The sequence below is a fragment of the Branchiostoma floridae genome, chromosome 15 (assembly GCF_000003815.2).
Source record: "Branchiostoma floridae strain S238N-H82 chromosome 15, Bfl_VNyyK, whole genome shotgun sequence".
In the NCBI taxonomy this organism is placed as follows: domain Eukaryota; kingdom Metazoa; phylum Chordata; class Leptocardii; order Amphioxiformes; family Branchiostomatidae; genus Branchiostoma; species Branchiostoma floridae.
This window is the reverse complement of record NC_049993.1, coordinates 9,635,904-9,654,701: the sequence shown is the minus strand read 5'-3', so window position 1 is coordinate 9,654,701 and position 18,798 is coordinate 9,635,904. Positions and strand designations below refer to the sequence as shown.

The window sequence follows — 18,798 nt, the reverse complement described above, 5'->3', positions numbered from 1 at the left end:
TGGATTAGCGAATGTTCGGCGGGCTGCCCTAAACTCATCCAACATCTTCTTCTTCGCCGCATCCCAGCTACCTCCAAAGCGGACTACCACAGTTTTCCAATTCTCGCTATCCAGTGTCTTACCAAAAGAACCTTACTTCATCCAAGCCCCGCCAGACATTCTAGATCATTTGCCGCCCTATCTCTTTTCCCTTTTGGAACCGAGTTCAAAGCCATCCGCGGTAGGCGTATACCAGGCCTAGCCACCTCTCCCGCGCTTGACGAACGCAACAATAGACCCCTCTCCATGTTCCTAGTTCAAAATGTGTTGTTACCATCTCCAGGATGGTGTCAAGCTCTTGATGTCGCTTGACAAGTTTCTAAACCGTACGAAACCTCACAAAGTTCAGACGCATTATGGATTCAATTTAGTTCCCAGCTTCATAGGCCTGTCTTTCCATACCCTCTTCATATCTTTATACCATCCACTTAAAATCATACACCCTCAAGTCACTTCCGTCCATGTCCCTCTACTTCTATAAAGCTCCCCAGCTACCTCCGTCCGACCTCTCCGGCGTAGCTCGGCCAACATATGGGAATGAAAGGCGCAGGGCGTATAAAAGGTTCTATGCACAGGTGAGGATGTACAGGTGGTTAATGAGAGCACGTGGACTGCTCCCGACCAGGTGTCGCCTCTTAACGACGCGAAACCCGGTCAGAAGCAATCATGTGCCTCATTTGGAATAGTACCCTATCCGCAGTGACCCCAGGCGAATCTCCGGAAGAAGGTTAAGGTATGGGCAAAAAAGTCCTCCGTGGTCCCACCTCCATGCGCACCATCTCGGGCTTGTTTCATCACTTAAAGCTTTCCGAATCTTACCCACGTCTTGACTTCCACACCTTTCAACTTTCCTCAAACCTTTTCCCCAAACCTCATTACTTTCCCCAAACCTCAACACTTTCCCATACCTAAACCAGCTATTATCGCAGACTCCGAAGTTGTCTTTATTTCCTTTCGCTGTCCACAAAAGCACGTCACCGCCTCCCTGTCTAGCACTACATTTAAACTCGTCTTACTGATATCTTCACCGACAACACTCTCTCGGATTGTGCATATGTACTAGTTCTCACTCATGAGACAAAGCCACCGTCCAAACTTCTCTTCTTTTTTGGGGGGGGTTTTATCACACTTGTGGGCGGAAAAAACGACGCATCACAGTACCTATCTTTCACGTCCTGCGTTCAACAAACGCCAGGTTGAGCTTCCGTTAACCCTCACCAAAGTTAATTATAACGGTTTGCCCACGCACTGACGGGAGCACCTCTTGTATAGGAGAACCCAAACAATTCTGCTTACAATCCCAACGAAAAGTCGTTATGAAGTCAGTTTTCCTACGAACATGGGCACTGTCTGTCCGGGGTGATAACCTGCCTTTCATATGGATCTTCTCTTGCAGTTTTTGCAGTCACCGGGTCGCTGTAATACCCAATCCCCATCCTGAGTGGAAGTTGATGGCAAAATTCCATACCAAACCATCTGCCAATTACTTTACCAACAACTAGTATTATATTGACAAAAACAAAACTTACAGAACAGATATTGATCTTCCAAATCCAACTGTGACTGAACTGAATTGATCAACATAATATATCTGGAGGCCTCCCTAAATACCATCACATATTCCATTCGACTTTGTAAGAACGTGCCAGCTGACAACCTTCAAGCAGAAGCTCTCTTGTGCCAAATGGATTTAGAGGCATCTGGTGCTAAATGTTGGGCTTCTGGTGTACGCAACTCTCTGGAGAAAATGTGGCTATGCTTTCGTCTGGCAAAAACGCCAAGTCAACAGTCTCAAGTACACCTCAAATTATTTCACTAATCTATCAGGGCTGAAAGGATATTTATTTCCCGACCTTTCTATCTGAAATCCACAACAATAAAAGAGCTGCGACTACGAAAAATAAACTACGAACATACCGATTATTAAAACAATCTTAAAACGAAGAAGAATATCTTAAGACTACCAATGTATGCCACGGATCTACCATCACAAAACTAAGAATCAGTCGTCACAAATTACGAATCGAATCAGGAAGAAATAACCACACTCCTCTAGAGCAAAGAAACTGCCTTTTTTTTAGTTTAGGTAAAGTAGAAGATGAAGTACAATTTACTGTGGAATGTCCGTTGTATGATAGCAATAGGCGCATCCTATTTGACTATGCGTCAAGTAAATATCCCCACTTCAGACACTTGAACGACAAGGAGAACTTTTATTCCTGACAGCTTTTGATAAACCAACTCTAACTAACCATACAGCTAGCTACATTTATGCAATTACCAAGAAGCAAAGGGAAATCGAATGTACTAGAATAGATTAGATGCATATCTGCATATGTAGACGTGTGTGATTGTTTCCCTTGCTGCATATATATAACCGTTACCATATGACCTGTACTTAGCCCAGTGGGGCAAAAATGTGCCATAAAATTCTTCATTCAATTATGTCACATAAAGAATGCCGTCTGAAATTAATTCAAGACAATTAGTAGAGATGGCATTCTGGGGCTGCTGACTGACATACCTATACCAGCATCATGCGCTGTGGACCATATGGAAAACAGATTAATGAGATTGCCATATTTGTATATAGCCGCACCTGTGCACCCCATTGTCAATCAGTCACTAATCCCCGGCCTTTTCCCCAGTCAATGGAGAGACACAAAAGTACGCCCCCTCCCTAAGAATTCCCGAACGCGACTGACTGGAAAAAACAGCCGGCCAACCAGCCTACTTTCAGTGTTGAGGTGCGAGCAAAGTGTTCGAACGAGTTGTTCAAGATTTTGCGCTATGTAACCTTTAACAATATTGTGTCAACTGCATAACCCGCTTACCATCCTAATCGCTCGACCACATCTGCCTTGGTTAATATGACAGATGACTGGCTGTCAGTCATGGAAAGAGGGGAGCTTGTTGGAGTTGAATATACAAATTTAGCGCTGCGTTTGATCTTGTTACTGACAGTACTCTCCTTGTCGCGGCCAAACCTAACGTGTTATAAATCATGGCCGACGATTTGAACCCAGAAGGAAGGTTATTACAAACAACCAGAAGCCCACCCACTGAAAACCAAGCAGCGTCCTAGATTCTGGATGTATAGAGATGTGGTCGTAGCTCGACTTATCATCGCACTTCGTTTGAAACGTGTTTAGCCTAACATACTTGGTAACGTCGACCAACTTGTCTAAGAAAAACGGGAAATCCTTATAATGAATAAATTCAGATATCACTGATCACAACACAAACGAGGCTTAGCCGGATCCACCGTTAAGAGCATTATTAGGTAGGGTGGTGCGCCTTCACTTACCTTCCCCAAAAATTTAGTTTGCGCCCGTTTCCAGCCTATCCAATAATGGAAAGGAAGCAATCAACTTCACAAAAGATTTACAATACGCGTTGTTAACAAACACTTGCGGCTCAGGAAAGTCTACCTTAATTCGATTTCCCTGAAACTTGTCTTTAAATGGAATAATGAACTTGTACACGCCTACCCCTTTATTCACCCACTCTAAGAGCATATCATTATCTGAATGGTCGGCCAAAATCAATTCTCACTCCGCAGTATGATGGCCTAAATTGGCCTGCTATTGAAACTTGACCATAGCTGTACTCGCTTGCACAGACCCCGACGCGATATCCTGCACACTTGGAGCATTAGGGTTGGAATCATCCCACGGCTGACCTCGGAAGTCGACAAATCGGAGTTGTCGCTGTTACGCCCGCTGCGCCGCCGACTCAGGGTCGAACGGATCTTGATATTCCCAGTCAGGAAAAGACCAATCGCGTCTAGCAAGTTTCCGATCACCGAACTGCTAGATAGCAAGAGAGGAAACCCTAACTCTCTTGAAAACTGTAACCATTAACAGCGACAACACTCGAGCCAACCAAGGTCAGCCCTGAGACGAACCTCAACCCTTGGTTAAGGGCCTACGTAAGTAGAGGGTTGTTAGTAACCCGGCGAAGTTCGAAACAGGATTGAGAGGAAGGACGAGGCCACGAATACACAAATGGTCACCTTAAAATTATTATGGAGAACTAAGACAGAACCGAAGAATTTCGTTGCACTGCTTTGCCAAAGATCGATTAGAGTTGCAACTCCAATACCACGCACCCATCCCGCTTCTAAAGCCTGAAGGGGTTCTCAAAAACTGCACAGCCAAGGAATTCCTCTTACTTCCCCTTGCTCAGCTTAACTTCAACCGATGCCGGTAAACCTACCGTAACATGCACCGTTTTACGCAGAGACTTAGCTTCTTTAATAAATGCCAATGACAGTAAAAAGCGAGAACGAAGATTTCTTCGTCCTCCTTAGGGCCAAGCGCTCCCCGGACCATTCTCCCTAGATTCGGATGATACTCATAACCAATTGCAAACGTCTGATTCCATACCTTAAGTGTCCCAAAGATTCTAAACACCTGAACCTGCAACGGCACGCGCTCCTCAAACACTGAATCAACTTATCCATATTTGTATTAATAATCAGGGTGGATAAACACTGCTTACCAGGGAGACCCTGAGTACACGCATATATAAAGTTTAAACACAATACAAATATTTGTATACTAGTATACCTAACCAAGACAAGTCCACCCTGCAAGAAACACAATCATACCACTTCTCACAGTTGTTATCCGCACCAAATCGTAAAGCGGGGCCTAGGGGTTAAAAGTCGGATTCAGAAGTTTCTTAAATGAGTGGTGAGTTGTGGCCACTCTAACCACAGCTTGAAATTCCCTCCAAACAAATGCACCTATGTAAGAAGATTTTTTTTTTCTACGGCCGGATTTGACCGATTCGATCTGCAATGATTCATTTAAGAGTCTGCCCATTTTTGTACTTCAAACATGGTAGAAGATGACGTGCACTTCACTGTTGATTGTGATATGTATGACAAGATAGAAATGCGCTATATTTTTATATAGAAAGTAGCTTCCCTCACTTTAGACACATGAATAGCACTGACAAGTTTATAATCCTCACATGCTTTTACAAACCAACCATAGCTAAACCCATACAGTTCTACAGTTTCACAATTACCAAGACGCGAGAAGAAGCCGAACTTCTGTGTAGACTAGATTTGTGATACTATTATAGTATACCAATCCATGTTATGTCTTGTTGCGACCTGTACTTGGCTCGTTTAACCTACAATGTACAATAAATGACTACAATCATTCATTCATTAAAAGATGAAACCACTACCCGATATCTAGCAAAAAACACAAAATTCAAAACTTTTGTTTCTTGACTCGTATCTAGGTACATTAGTTGTCAGTCTGTTCCCATCCAGTACTGTTGCAATCAGCATTCAAAACAACATTTCTTGTAACCGACTTTGAAGAGTACTATCTGACCTTGGGTAAGTAGTTTGGCATGTCATCTAAGTATGTACAATAAGAAATATAACAGTTCGAGCACGGCCCCTTGTAGGACGCCGTCTGCAATGAAAGACAATCACTAGTAGTGCCACCTACGACTGATACCTGGCACCTGTTTGACTGAAACCCCAACAATTTATTAGAGTAGAATAGAATTCTTCTGGCAAAGGTAGGAACCCCTGTTCCTATTTAGGCCACTCACTCATTCTCAGAACAATGTCATCCCTGATAACTGCAGATTATCCAGGGCTTTTAAAATGTAGTGCGCCCTGTGTTGCCTCAAGTGGTTATCCAGTCTCTCTTCAGAACAGTTTACGCTTGGAGATGTCACCACAGATTTTGGTAGCTTATTCCACCACGAGATAACCCTGATACAGAAGAAGCGTGTCCTTCTATTACTTCTCGATCGGCGCTTTTTTCTTAATTCGGAGACATTGTTGTTCGAGTGTTAGCTCAAAATGACATACAGTGTTTATGAGATCTCCTCTGATTCTCCTAAAGACCAAAGTTGGTGATTTCAGAGCCTTCAAACTCTCTTCAACGGTTAAACAACTAGGGCCGAGGACTCTCTTAGTTGTTTTCTTTCGGATCTTTTCAAGTTCCAGGACCTGCTTCCATGTATAGGATGACCATGTTGGAGCCTCGTACTCTTGACTAGTTGAGTACCAGTGACTTATATAGGAGAAAGAACACCACCTTGTCTATAAATGCAAATGTTCTCCAATGAGTCCTGCAATCTGATTTGTCTTAGTACATATGTTAGATATGTGCTTACTGAAACTCCATTAGGGTACAAGTAACATTGCGGTACATTAACTATCTCGGGGTATCCTTTTCCCAGCTTATCACTGTGTATTTCATAGAGTGGAAACTCAGCTGCCATTTCAATGCCCAATTTTGAAGTTCTTGAATATCTCTGCAAGTCGTTGCAGTCTTCCTTTTGCACTACTGGTCTGTATAGCTCAGTTCATCTGCGAAGCATGTCAGCTTACTCTTCACAACTTCAGGCATGTCGTTGACAAATACAGTAAATAGTACTGGACAGAACGCTCCCCTGGCCATTCCGCTTGTCACCTCGACACATTCTGATCTTTTTTCATCAACACAAACTCTTTGTCTACTCTCTGACAGCAAAGATTCTATCCAAGTTAAAGTATATTTAAACCTCCTGCACGAATTAGAGCAAAGGTTGGAGCCGTCTCAAGGCTGACCTTTACGATTGAGCTGCCAAAGCCAAACATTCAACTTAACATCCCTAAAAACTCCCAAACACAGACGAGACTTGTCACCAGGTAGGTCTGCACGACCAACCAGAAAACAAACGAAAATGACAATGCAGCTTAACCGGACTACTAGAAACGACACATCGCAATCCAACCAAGGTCAGCCCGGGGACGGAACACCAACCCCTGGTTAGGGGCATACCAACGTAAAGGGTTTTTAGTAACCCCGGTGCCCGTAGCAAGACTGAGAGGATGGATCCTCATGTGCTAGAGTATAGATTAGACGCAAAAATGCACACAAAAAATGGAAATGAATAAGTTACCAACGTTACCAGTATATGGCTGTTGCCAGGTGATACGACTTAGCCCAGCGCGACAAAAAATGCAACTAAAGGTTGCAATCATTCATAACACTGCGAGCACACCCTTCGCCAAATTCACACGACAATCTGCACCATGAAAATTTGTAATCAAACCCCAGGCCAATATCCAAATCAAGTTTTACGTAAAAGATGCGAAGTCGAACTGCCAAAAACACATGCTAAATCATAACGGCGCGAGCACTGCATTTGCCAAAATCAAATAACAATCTGCGCCAATAAAATTGTGCCTAAACCCTTCTCCAATATCCCCAACAAGTTTGACATGAAAAGTATGAGCCTGAACTTCTGAATTCACACGTCTTCTTCTTCTTTATGTTCCGGCAGGCACCAAGTCAAACCATAAATTTGCGAGCACACCATTCGCCAAAATCACATATCTTCTTCTTCTTCTGTGTGTTCCGGCGGCCACCAAGTCAAACCACAACCCTGCGAGGGCACCATTCGCCAAATTCACAAGTTTTCTCCTTCTTCTTTACGTTTCTGTGGTGAATCATGTCCAACAAAAAGATTACGAGCACAAAATTCGTCAAATTCACATGTCTTCTTTTTCTTCTTCTTTTTTTTTTTTTCTTCTGTGGCCACCATATCAAACAAAAACACTTCCATTATCTGCAAAGATGGAAGGATGCCTACTACTACTACTACTAATTCTTTGTGTTTCTGTGGCCACCATATCAAACCCAAAGACTACGAGCACAAAGTTCGCCAAATTCACATGTGGGGCCAGCCACCATATCAAACCCAAACACTGCGAGCAAACCATTCGCCAAATTTACATGTCTTCCTCTTCTTACGTGTGTCTCTGTGGTCCCATAACAAATAAAACCAAAGCACTGCGAGCAAACCATTCGCCAATATCCGAAACGACTGCAGCATACGAGCTAATTACCCCGAAAACGTGTTTAACTCCAAAGCTTCGAGCATGCCAATCACCAAATTAACATATCAAACTAAGTAATGCGAAAACATTTATCACCGAATTAACATACCTACACGGCTGTGGAAATACCACTCACTTCGTGAAACTACTACTGTCAACCAAACGAGAACAATTTACGAACGGAAGTCAACATGGCAAAACCGCACAAACTAGTGAAAAAGAAAAATCAAACGCTCCTAATGTCACCTCACAAATGTGTGCTCCAAAATCCTGTGCGTTCCTGAAGTTCTTGGCCCTGTAGCGTTCCTCGCCTAACGCGGGCAGAATGGGTTGAAAAGAGCCGGCAGGACGTACGAGCAGGCGGGCGGGAAGCGAGGTGGGAGGGCAGGCGGGCACAGCTAGCCAAAACGATGAACTCAGGCGAACCAGCACCAAGCCCGACCTCTCCGGCGTAGCTCGGCCAACATATGGGAATGAAAGGCGCAGGGCGTATAAAAGGTTCTATGCACAGGTGAGGATGTACAGGTGGTTAATGAGAGCACGTGGACTGCTCCCGACCAGGTGTCGCCTCTTAACGACGCGAAACCCGGTCAGAAGCAATCATGTGCCTCATTTGGAATAGGATGCACTCCCTTGGCGAAGCAATCTTGATGCTGTTTCACGGTCCACTCTGCAATGACGAGAACACATATCCAAACCAGGTAACATCGTTATTGTCTGAAGAGTCAAATTAACCTGATGATATCCCTACTAACTGCTATAATCCAAGTTTATTTTTAGTTGAAAATACGCCCTCTTCAGAAGCTTTATTCTTTGAATCAACGTTTGAACCTCATTAATAAAATAGAACCATAGACATTATTAACAAAGGGGCACAACCTTAGAAGATGAGCAACACGTATAGACAGCGGAAGTTGTAACATTCTATTACAATCTGGGTTCGTATGATTATCTTAGAGACGTAGAAGTGACGGCCCAGAATTGCATGGAATGGCGCAGGATGGTCCACAAGAGACGTTGCCTTGATGCAGACCACTTGACACAACGATGAAGAGACCTTATCAAGTATCAAGTAAGTCAGTATGATTATCTTACGGTTATCTGACGGGTTTTTTTTCTGAGAGTTACTGTGTGAAGGAAAGACAAAGTTATGTTTTAGATAATTGATGTGACGTGTCATAAAAGCGCGACTTGAGCCCCTAACGTTTTTCTGAATCAAAAACCAGGATCATCCCCAGTCCATTCTACTCCACAGCTGCATAACAGTCGAGCCTAACGATTTTCTCATCGCATCAATGTGCGCAGTTATCACTGCATGAAAAGTCGAATTTACCCCATTGGTAAATGCGATGTATAGCCGGGTAAAGTTTAGATTTACCAGGGATTTATCGACATTTACCCACCGGTAAAGGTGCAAATATACCAGGCATTTACCCGCATGGTATAGCGGGTAATGTTTGCCTGATTTACCCACATTTACCAGGTTCGTGTAAATATGCGTTTACCGAGATTTACCGTACGAGGTATTTCTCATATATTTTGCGCATTTACCGACATTTACCATGCGGAGTATTTCTCATATAGCTGTATTTACCCATATTTACCTTGGATTTATACATACCTATACCAGAATATTCAATGCTATATTTATCCCCCTTTACCCACATTTAGCTGTATTTACCTTGGATTTATACAACCTTTACCAGAATAATATCATATGCCCCCCTTTACCCACATTTAGCCGGTAGTTAACCGATTACTCCCCAGAATTACCCATGATTTTGAATCAAAACACGATTTGTGGCCAAACTCAGCATTATTTATTGGATAAACATATCAACAATGACAGTTAGGATTTCTAAAGGGTAAACAGATAAATAACAGATATACAATTGTGGCCTTTTCTTATAAGCTATATAGCTAATGTTAATAGCATGATTGAACATTGGTCAACTGTCCTGTGTACAAGCTGATCAGTTGCAAGCAGCTTTTATCATGGATGATATTTAAGAAAGTATTTTATCATCACACACTATCTAAACCTATCATCAGTCTCCGTCATTGTGCACTGACAAACAGGCTTTAGAAATTAAATACAATATTTTTGCCATACACTATTTGCCCATCACATTTCATCTGCAATTAGCCCAGTCTCTACCAGACTCTGGCTTGGTCAAATACTAATAGGGGACTTGAGTAATAGGAGTGAAACAACTGGCAGGCAGATAACTGAATAGACTACAAAGGACAGAAATCCCATGGAAACTTAGTTGTCCCTACTTGGACAAGCTGACATGTCTGCTTGGAAGTTGGAGACTACAATAAGCACTCAGTTAAGAATTTGCAATGTACTTACTGTGTACTGTAACAGTTGTATCATATATTGTGTGCAACATCCAAACTATGCTGTCACTGTTAACAAATGTAAAAAGCAAAATGTGCAACTATAATCAAGATGAATGAAAGAAACAGTAACATGACACTGAAATGCAGTGCATTAATGACCTATGAAAGACTTATGTAACATTCAATGGGGCCTGTATTGTTTTACACTTTGCCAACATGATCCTATTACTAGTATTAGCATCATGTGATGCTACATGTTTATTCAAGCAACAATTCATCATTTTCGAAACTTCATAGATTGGGGAATTAATAAGTTCATAACAGATTAAAAACAACCCAGTGATCTGGCTAAGAAATCCATTTCCTTTGGAGAAGGGTGAGGGTCAGATGCATGTCAGGGCTCAAAATACCACCTGTATATGCAGGTACAAGCATATTGTATGGGACCTGTGTAGGTACAATGTAATTCTGACAATTATGTAAAATGTATCATAATCACACGGTTCATACAATCACACAACAGTGAAACACAATTTGCTTCATACTGGAAGTCTTCAAAGCTATGAAGATTTTAGTGGCCCTTAGGTTAACAGCAATCACATAAAAGAACAAAGTTGTTGTCAATAAAGATATTGAAATACAGATGAGTAAACTTTTAAAGTCCAGCCAAACTGTGAACACCTGAGTTACTAGTACATTCTGTGGAACTGCGTACAGACATCCTCTTGTCATCTATATTCAAGTCCACTGCTGCGAAGCACTCCGTGTAGGGTCCAAACAAGAACAGGCTGCCTTCTTCTGTGTCTGAATGCTGAACTTCTTGGCATGAGTTTGGAGTCCTTTGTGTGGTGAGTCAGTTCCTACATGATAAAACAAAAGTATCACAGAATATAAATCTATGTGTGGAAATCTAGCCTATTTAAATTTGCAACTGAAGGGTAGTCCCCATGTGTACTGAAAATTGATAAATATAGAATACAACAACATGGTGTACCAGCCTGACTGGGTCAAGCGATCCGACCCGTGGGAGGGCTGGGACTGAGAGTAATGCCGAATACATTGTGTTGTATTTTTCATGTAAATTTCATGTCGTCATACCTGGGCCACGATATTGGTCGATACGGGTTTTCTGGACTGGGCAATGAAAAGCTGTATCACACAGGCTTCCATCGAACACTTCAAACGTACTCTACCCACACCGAGGGCGGCGTGGTCTAAAATTCGAATACCTGATTCAGACGTTAAAATTGCTGCTGTAACTGTTTTTGTTCGAGGACACCAAATTTTTTTAAACTTCTGGCGCGTTTTGCATCGAAACTTGTGTTTTCTCAGGTAGGTATGTTACAAATAAAATAAAACATGGTGTATTGAAATACATCATCCTCGGTCCCACCCCTCCTACGGGTCGGATCACCCTCCGGCCTTCGGGTGATCCTGGTACCTTAGGTGATACAGAATACTCCGTGTTGTATTCTATACATGTATATCATATCCAGGTCGGAAAACTCTCAATTTAATTGCTAAACTACTCATAAAAAGGATAAAACTCGCTACATTGTTTCAACCTGCACGGTGCCAACAACTCTATTCTTTAAATAACATCAATTCGAGAAAAATTCGAACAAAAGAACTCCATTCGCTTGAGTTGAGTATGTTCTATTCAATTGATGGAAACCTGTCTAATACAAATAAAAAGCCTGTGTGATACGGAAAATCATCATCCGGTCTGGAACACCCCTATCAAATGTTATCAGGTATGACACAAATAAAAAATATATACACAGCAATCAAGGAACATGTCACACGATTTTGACATAACTGGGGTAGTTGTGCTTCATCCCATCACAACAACTAACTAAAACCAGACTAAGCAGAATCATGATAACGGCATGCCTCGGTAAACACTGAAGTGTGCCAATGATGATATTGATCATGCAGGACTGTAGTTTTGAGGCTTACCTATGGAGTGTGTAGCAGCATTGAAGTACTCAGCAGCTAAACTTCTGGCTGATGCTTGCTTTACTTCTGGCTATCCACCCTCACAACTTGTGCTGCATGTCTGAAGGAGGTATCTACTGCAGCTGTACTGGAGGCATATAAAAAGGGAAATAATGACACAATCAGATCCAGCCATCCCTGAATTTAATACATACACACCGTGACTTAAATCCATACCTTAAATATAATAGTCATCAAATTAGTGACCAAACAACTGTCAGTTACTGAACAGTGTTCAAATTGTTAAAGGTTAGCCCTTGATAATAATAGTCACAACTAGATCGACAGCCTTGGCTGTGTGATGCCAGCCATGATTTGAACGAATACATGAATAAATATATTTAAATATGTATAGTACTAGTATAATCTATAAAATATAAATAATCATTTGGAAGCATTAATTTAATCCTACTGGTTTCAAGTTTAACAGTATGTATGTGACTACAAATTAATTCTCTTATCAACGCACAATTATTCACCCATCAAGTGCTGTTGCTGTTTTGTATCATAAAACCAGATACGAAATGCCTGTTGTCCAATACATTTTCCTATTAAATGGGGGAGGGGGGCAGGTTAGTTGGAGACAAATTTGTTTCTAACGATTACATGTCAATAAAAAAACAAGTGGGAAAAGCAAAAGCGAACCTACTTTTTGCTTAAAAAACGAAGCACACTGAAAGGTAAGCACAGTCTATATATTTTCTACTCACCGAAGTACACGTTGGATCCTGCGGGGAGGAGTGCGCCGCCCAGGGTGGGAGGGGGGCGGCCGCCAAAAGTACAACTAAAACATCATTCACGATAATTTTCCGTCCGTTTGAGCTTACACCATATTCCCCCTACACTCACAAGCCTCTCCCAAATTGCTGACCGACCATAGCAGACTCCTTGTGCCATTTGTAGCGTAGAAAGCGATACGTAAAACCCCGTAGTCATGTCTGATCGATCTCATATCTCGTAACGACTTTTTGTAATCGTCCCGCCCGCATGGTGCGCATGCGTTTCCGACGGTCCAATCAGATCGTAGTATTTCTGTAGCCTTTAGGATGTTGACCCTGAGGTCAGAAGTTGACCTTTTAGGACCCAATACAGCAAGAAGGCCATGGCATGGGGGACATTTGTGACACAATGTGTAAAGCTTATAAGGCCTTTCTTCCTTGGTTAGATTCAAGTTTGCTTTACAGCATCTGTTTAAAGATTGACCTGTTATCTTTTGGATTTTTCACTGTAGATTTTAGAGTTGTTTTAACTAAAAGCTGTGACCTTTGTTATTTATCACAAACTGTGTAGCATATAAATACATAAGATCTGTGATTGTGAACTGTCTTGAGTTTTAACTGAAGCATTTTTCTTCATAAATATATAAGGGGCCCGTTATGTAATTCTAAGTATATGGTAAACAATCATGGTAAAATACTTATTAATAGAGACTCATTCATGAATGAACTACACCTACAATTTCACTCAAGGCCTAAAAAGCTAGTCGACTGGTAATGATGACTGTGTTCAACTTTTATGCTCTGTCCCCAATACTATTATCTCAGGGCGGTGAGGTGTTCTATACCCTTTGGGTGCCCCCATCCTGACATAACTCTTATCTCAGGGCAGTGAGGTGTTCTGTACACTGTGGGTACCCTCGCCCTGGGATAACTCTTATCTCAGGGTGGTGAGGTGTTCTGTACACTGTGGGTACCCTCGCCCTGGGATAACTCTTATCTCATGGCGGTGTGGTGTTCTGTACACTGTGGGTACCCTCGCCCTGGGATAACTCTTATCTCAGGGCGGTGTGGTGTTCTGTACACTGTGGGTACCCTCGCCCTGGGATAACTCTTATCTCAGGGCAGTGAGGTGTTCTGTACACTGTGGGTACCCTCGCCCTGGGATAACTCTTATCTCAGGGCGGTGTGGTGTTCTATACCCTTTGGGTACCCTCGCCCTAGGATAACTCTTATCTCAGGGCGGTGTGGTGTCTGTACACTGTGGGTACCCTCGCCCTGGGATAACTCTTATCTCAGGGCGGTGTGGTGTTCTGTACACTGTGGGTACCCTCGCCCTGGGATAACTCTTATCTCAGGGCGGTGTGGTGTTCTGTACACTGTGGGTACCCTTGCCCTGGGATAACTCTTATCTCAGGGCGGTGTGGTGTTCTGTACACTGTGGGTACCTTCGCCCTGGGATAACTCTTATCTCAGGGCGGTGGTGTGTTGTACTGCGAGTACCCTCGCCCTGACATAACTCTTATCTCAGGGCGGTGTGGTGTTCTGTACACTGTGGGTACCACCGCACCCCTATATAAGGCCTTATACCAGGGTCCATCCCTGACAATGTAATACATGCACCCCTATAGAAGGCCTTATACCAGGGTCCATCCCTGACAATGTAATACATGCACCCCTATATAAGGCCTTATACCAGGGTCCATCCCTGACAATGTAATACATGCACCCCTATATAAGGCCTTATACCAGGGTCCATCCCTGGCAATGTTATACATGCACCCTTATATAAGGCCTTATACCATGGTCCATCCCTGACAATGTAATACATGCACCCCTATATAAGGCATTATACCAGGGTCCATCCCTGACAATGTAATACATGCACCCCTATATAAGGCCTTATACCAGGGTCCATCCCTGACAATGTAATACATGCACCCCTATATAAGGCCTTATACCAGGGTCCATCCCTGACAATGTAATACATGCACCCCTATATTAGGCCTTATACCAGGGTCCATCCCTAACAATGTAACACATGTACCCATATATAAGGCCATAAAAGAGGGCCCATCCCTGACAATGCAATAAATGTACCCCTGTTTAAGGCCTTATATCAGGGTGCATTACCAGCATTTACCCGTATTTATCCAAATTTACCGGGTAAATATGTGCTAAATTTGGGTAAATATTGTACATCAGATTTACCAGGTATTTACACACCAATGGTAAGTTTGGTAAATCCGATATTTCATGCAGTGTATAATAAACCTGCTTCCATCAAACATAAATCATGTGTTGAGCTATAACTTGTTATGCTACGTGTTATTCAACCATATTTTATCCAATGTGATATCCTAGTCTGTTTTATCAAGCCCCATCCTATGGAATTCCAGTCTTGTGCCTCACGCTAATGTGCCTAGTGCCTCATGCTAATTTTTGCCATCGGAATCACAGCATATAGCCCTCTTCACCGCATGGATGCCACACACTTAGTCTTCTAGCGAAGTGGCATCATGACTCGCCACATTGTTCCCGAATTTTCCAATAGCATTGATACATTACATCCTTTACAAACATTATGTGTCATAGAAAGAAAGATTGTTACTTCCATATTGACGCACTAGCTGCAATTAGGTTGGAATTTGATCTCCCATTTTTTAGTTGTAACTGCGTTTAAGTTGTGGACCTGGAAGATGTATGTCAATACACAGCTGTAAACCCTTTCAAATCCTTCTATGACTGCAAATCCTTTTGACAGTTAGGTATCTATAGATTACATCAAATAGCTGGGTGATTTCGGGCGTAAATGACGTTATAAAGCCCTCTTGAGATAGGATGTCCCCATTGACGTACTTGGGTGTTTATCTCTTGCGCTATATAATGGGGAATCTTGGTCTTTATTGCGCTGCATTGTCTAGACCTAAGTCGCATTGGCTTTAAGAGAGATGGCTAAAAGCACCTCATTTGAGCATGCAGATTATGGCCATTGGTCATAAAGTAAGAAACAAGGACTCTCATCACTAATGAGTTGTCGTGGCTGGTTAAGACTATATTTCCCTAAAACAAAACACGAACATATTTCAATATATACTAAACACGAACATATTTCAATATATACTATGTACAATATGATGTATAGATCTGGTATCTACAAGGCTGTCCTGATGAACCCGTATATATACGGGATGCACATATATGATTCCTGTAGGTGGGTCCAGTAAATACAGGTTTGTGGCATTTCTTACCACAGGAAACCGCATTGATCTGGAAGTCTGCAGCAGCAGCACAGAATAGGTCACGTTTTACTGATCAGATTAAACAACCAGCTTAGGAGGGTTAAATTGACAAAAAAAGTCTGAGCAGGACAAAGGATCACAAAGGTCATAAACTTAGAACATGCGAGGGCAAGAGGATTACGAGGGTATGGGGATTACGACCCCTATATCCACCTACCAAATATCATCAGGATCAATCAAAGGCGCTTTTCGAGTGATGCTGTTCACATACAGACAGACAGACAGACAGACAGACGTACAAGCCTAAAACATAACCTTGCCATTCTGGCAAAGGTAATAAATATATCTACCTTCGAAACGCACCTTGAATACGCACAAAGCTCGCTCCAGGCGCGGAGAAAACGCCAGGTCAAGGTTTCGGGTCAAAGTTCAAATATGACCGGATATCTGTAATCCGCACTGAAGGCCTCGTTCCGGTATTACTCAGAAGTAATGTAGACGATAAATTGCCTTTTATCGCTCCCATGTCATATCGAAGGATTTGAGATGAAAGGTTGTGTATTTCTGACAGGATCGGGTGGAAAAGTTTCGGCATTCGGGCGATTCTCGGACGTGTACGTTTGTTTGTCCTGAGTAATGTGGTCAGCGGGTCACTGAAGGAAAGCCCCACTTTCTGGATAGTATTTATGTGCAGTTATAGATGTTATAAAATTCGATCCACCGGTCAGATTTTGGGGACTTTTTTTTATTGAGTACTGGATAAGTGCTTTTTCAATAGAAATTAAAACATCTCCAGTAGAGCTGTTTCTTTATTGGATTTTCGCCCATTAAAGTTGCATATTTAAGCACTATTGTAAATGAGGCAACAAAAGTCCGGTATGAGGCCTTAAGGTTCCGGTTCGAATTGCGAAGTAATCCGTGAATATAAGACGCAAATCATAGTAAAACCCGAAAATACAAATGAAGGCTCACCTGGGGGATAACCGCTAACCGCTAAGCGAACCCTTCGGTAACCGCAAAAAAGCGACCCCTTGGCCTTACGATCGGACTTCCGAAATTTCAAACATAATGTGCGTTACTTTCAACACTTGAATATCAAAGGAAAACCCGTGGGCAAAAGGTAAAAAGTGATTTGAGTACCCAAAATTACTTTGTAACTTTTCTACATACGAATGAAGGCTCACCTGGGGGATAACCGCTAAGCGAACCCTTCGGTAACCGCAAAAAAGCGACCCCTTACGATCGGACTTCCGAAATTTCAAACATAATGTGCGTTACTTTCAACACTTGAATATCAAAGTAAAACCCGTGGGCAAAAGGTAAAAAGTGATTTGAGTACCCAAAATTCCTTTGTAACTTTTCTACATACGAATGAAGGCTCACCTGGGGGATAACCGCTAACCGCTAAGCGAACCCTTCGGTAACCGCAAAAAAGCGACCCCTTACGATCGGACTTCCGAAATTTCAAACATAATGTGCGTTACTTTCAACACTTGAATATCAAAGTAAAACCCGTGGGCAAAAGGTAAAAAGTGATTTGAGTACCCAAAATTACTTTGTAACTTTTCTACATACGAATGAAGGCTCACCTGGGGGATAACCGCTAACCGCTAAGCGAACCCTTCGGTAACCGCAAAAAAAGCGACCCCTTACGATCGGACTTCCGAAATTTCAAACATAATGTGCGTTACTTTCAACACTTGAATATCAAAGTAAAACCCGTGGGCAAAAGGTAAAAAGTGATTTGAGTACCCAAAATTACTTTGTAACTTTCACATACGAATGAAGGCTCACCTGGGGGATAACCGCTAACCGCTAAGCGAACCCTTCGGTAACCGCAAAAAAGCGACCCCTTACGATCGGACTTCCGAAATTTCAAACATAATGTGCGTTACTTTCAACACTTGAATATCAAAGTAAAACCCGTGGGCAAAAGGTAAAAAGTGATTTGAGTACCCAAAATTACTTTGTAACTTTTCTACATACGAATGAAGGCTCACCTGGGGGATAACCGCTAACCGCTAAGCGAACCCTTCGGTAACCGCAAAAAAGCGACCCCTTACGATCGGACTTCCGAAATTTCAAACATAATGTGCGTTACTTTCAACACTTGAATATCAAAGTAAAACCCGTGGGCAAAAGGTAAAAAGTGATTTGAGTACCCAAAATTACTTTGTAACTTTTCTACATACGAATGAAGGCTCACCTGGGGGATAACCGCTAAGCGAACCCTTCGGTAACCGCAAAAAAGCGACCCCTTACGATCGGACTTCCGAAATTTCAAACAAAATGTGCGTTACTTTCAACACTTGAATATCATAGTAAAACCCATGGGCAAAAGGTAAAAAGTGATTTGAGTACCCAAAATTACTTTGTAACTTTTCTACATACGAATGAAGGCTCACCTGGGGGATAACCGCTAACCGGTAAACGAAACCCTTCGGTAAACCGCAAAAAAGCGACCCCTTAACAATCGGACTTCCCGAAATTTCCAACAATAATGTGCGTTTACTTTTCACCACTTGAATATCAAAGGAAAAAACCCGCGGGCCAAAAGGTAAAAAAAGGGATTTGGAGGAACCCAAAAAATAAC

At 42.3% G+C, this 18,798-nt stretch overlaps 1 protein-coding gene and 1 long non-coding RNA gene across 3 annotated transcripts in view; one reads left to right on the top strand and one right to left on the bottom strand.

Moving 5' to 3' along the window:
- Nucleotides 1-18,798, top strand: part of LOC118431376 (tubulin polyglutamylase TTLL7-like) — a 54,278-nt gene that overhangs the window by 802 nt on the left and 34,678 nt on the right. Inside the window, exons 2-3 of one of the 2 annotated variants that reach the window (XM_035842520.1) lie at nt 8,526-8,604; nt 8,861-8,975. The gene's annotated coding sequence lies outside the window, so the exon portion shown is untranslated. The remainder of the gene's footprint in view (nt 1-8,525; nt 8,605-8,860; nt 8,976-18,798) is intronic. The other variant, XM_035842523.1, reaches the window with a different exon arrangement.
- Nucleotides 9,701-13,220, bottom strand: LOC118431450. Its single transcript, XR_004832978.1, has 3 exons — nt 12,958-13,220; nt 12,209-12,335; nt 9,701-11,109 (listed from the first exon to the last, which is right to left on the bottom strand). It is a non-coding gene; the product is annotated as an uncharacterized LOC118431450 (long non-coding RNA).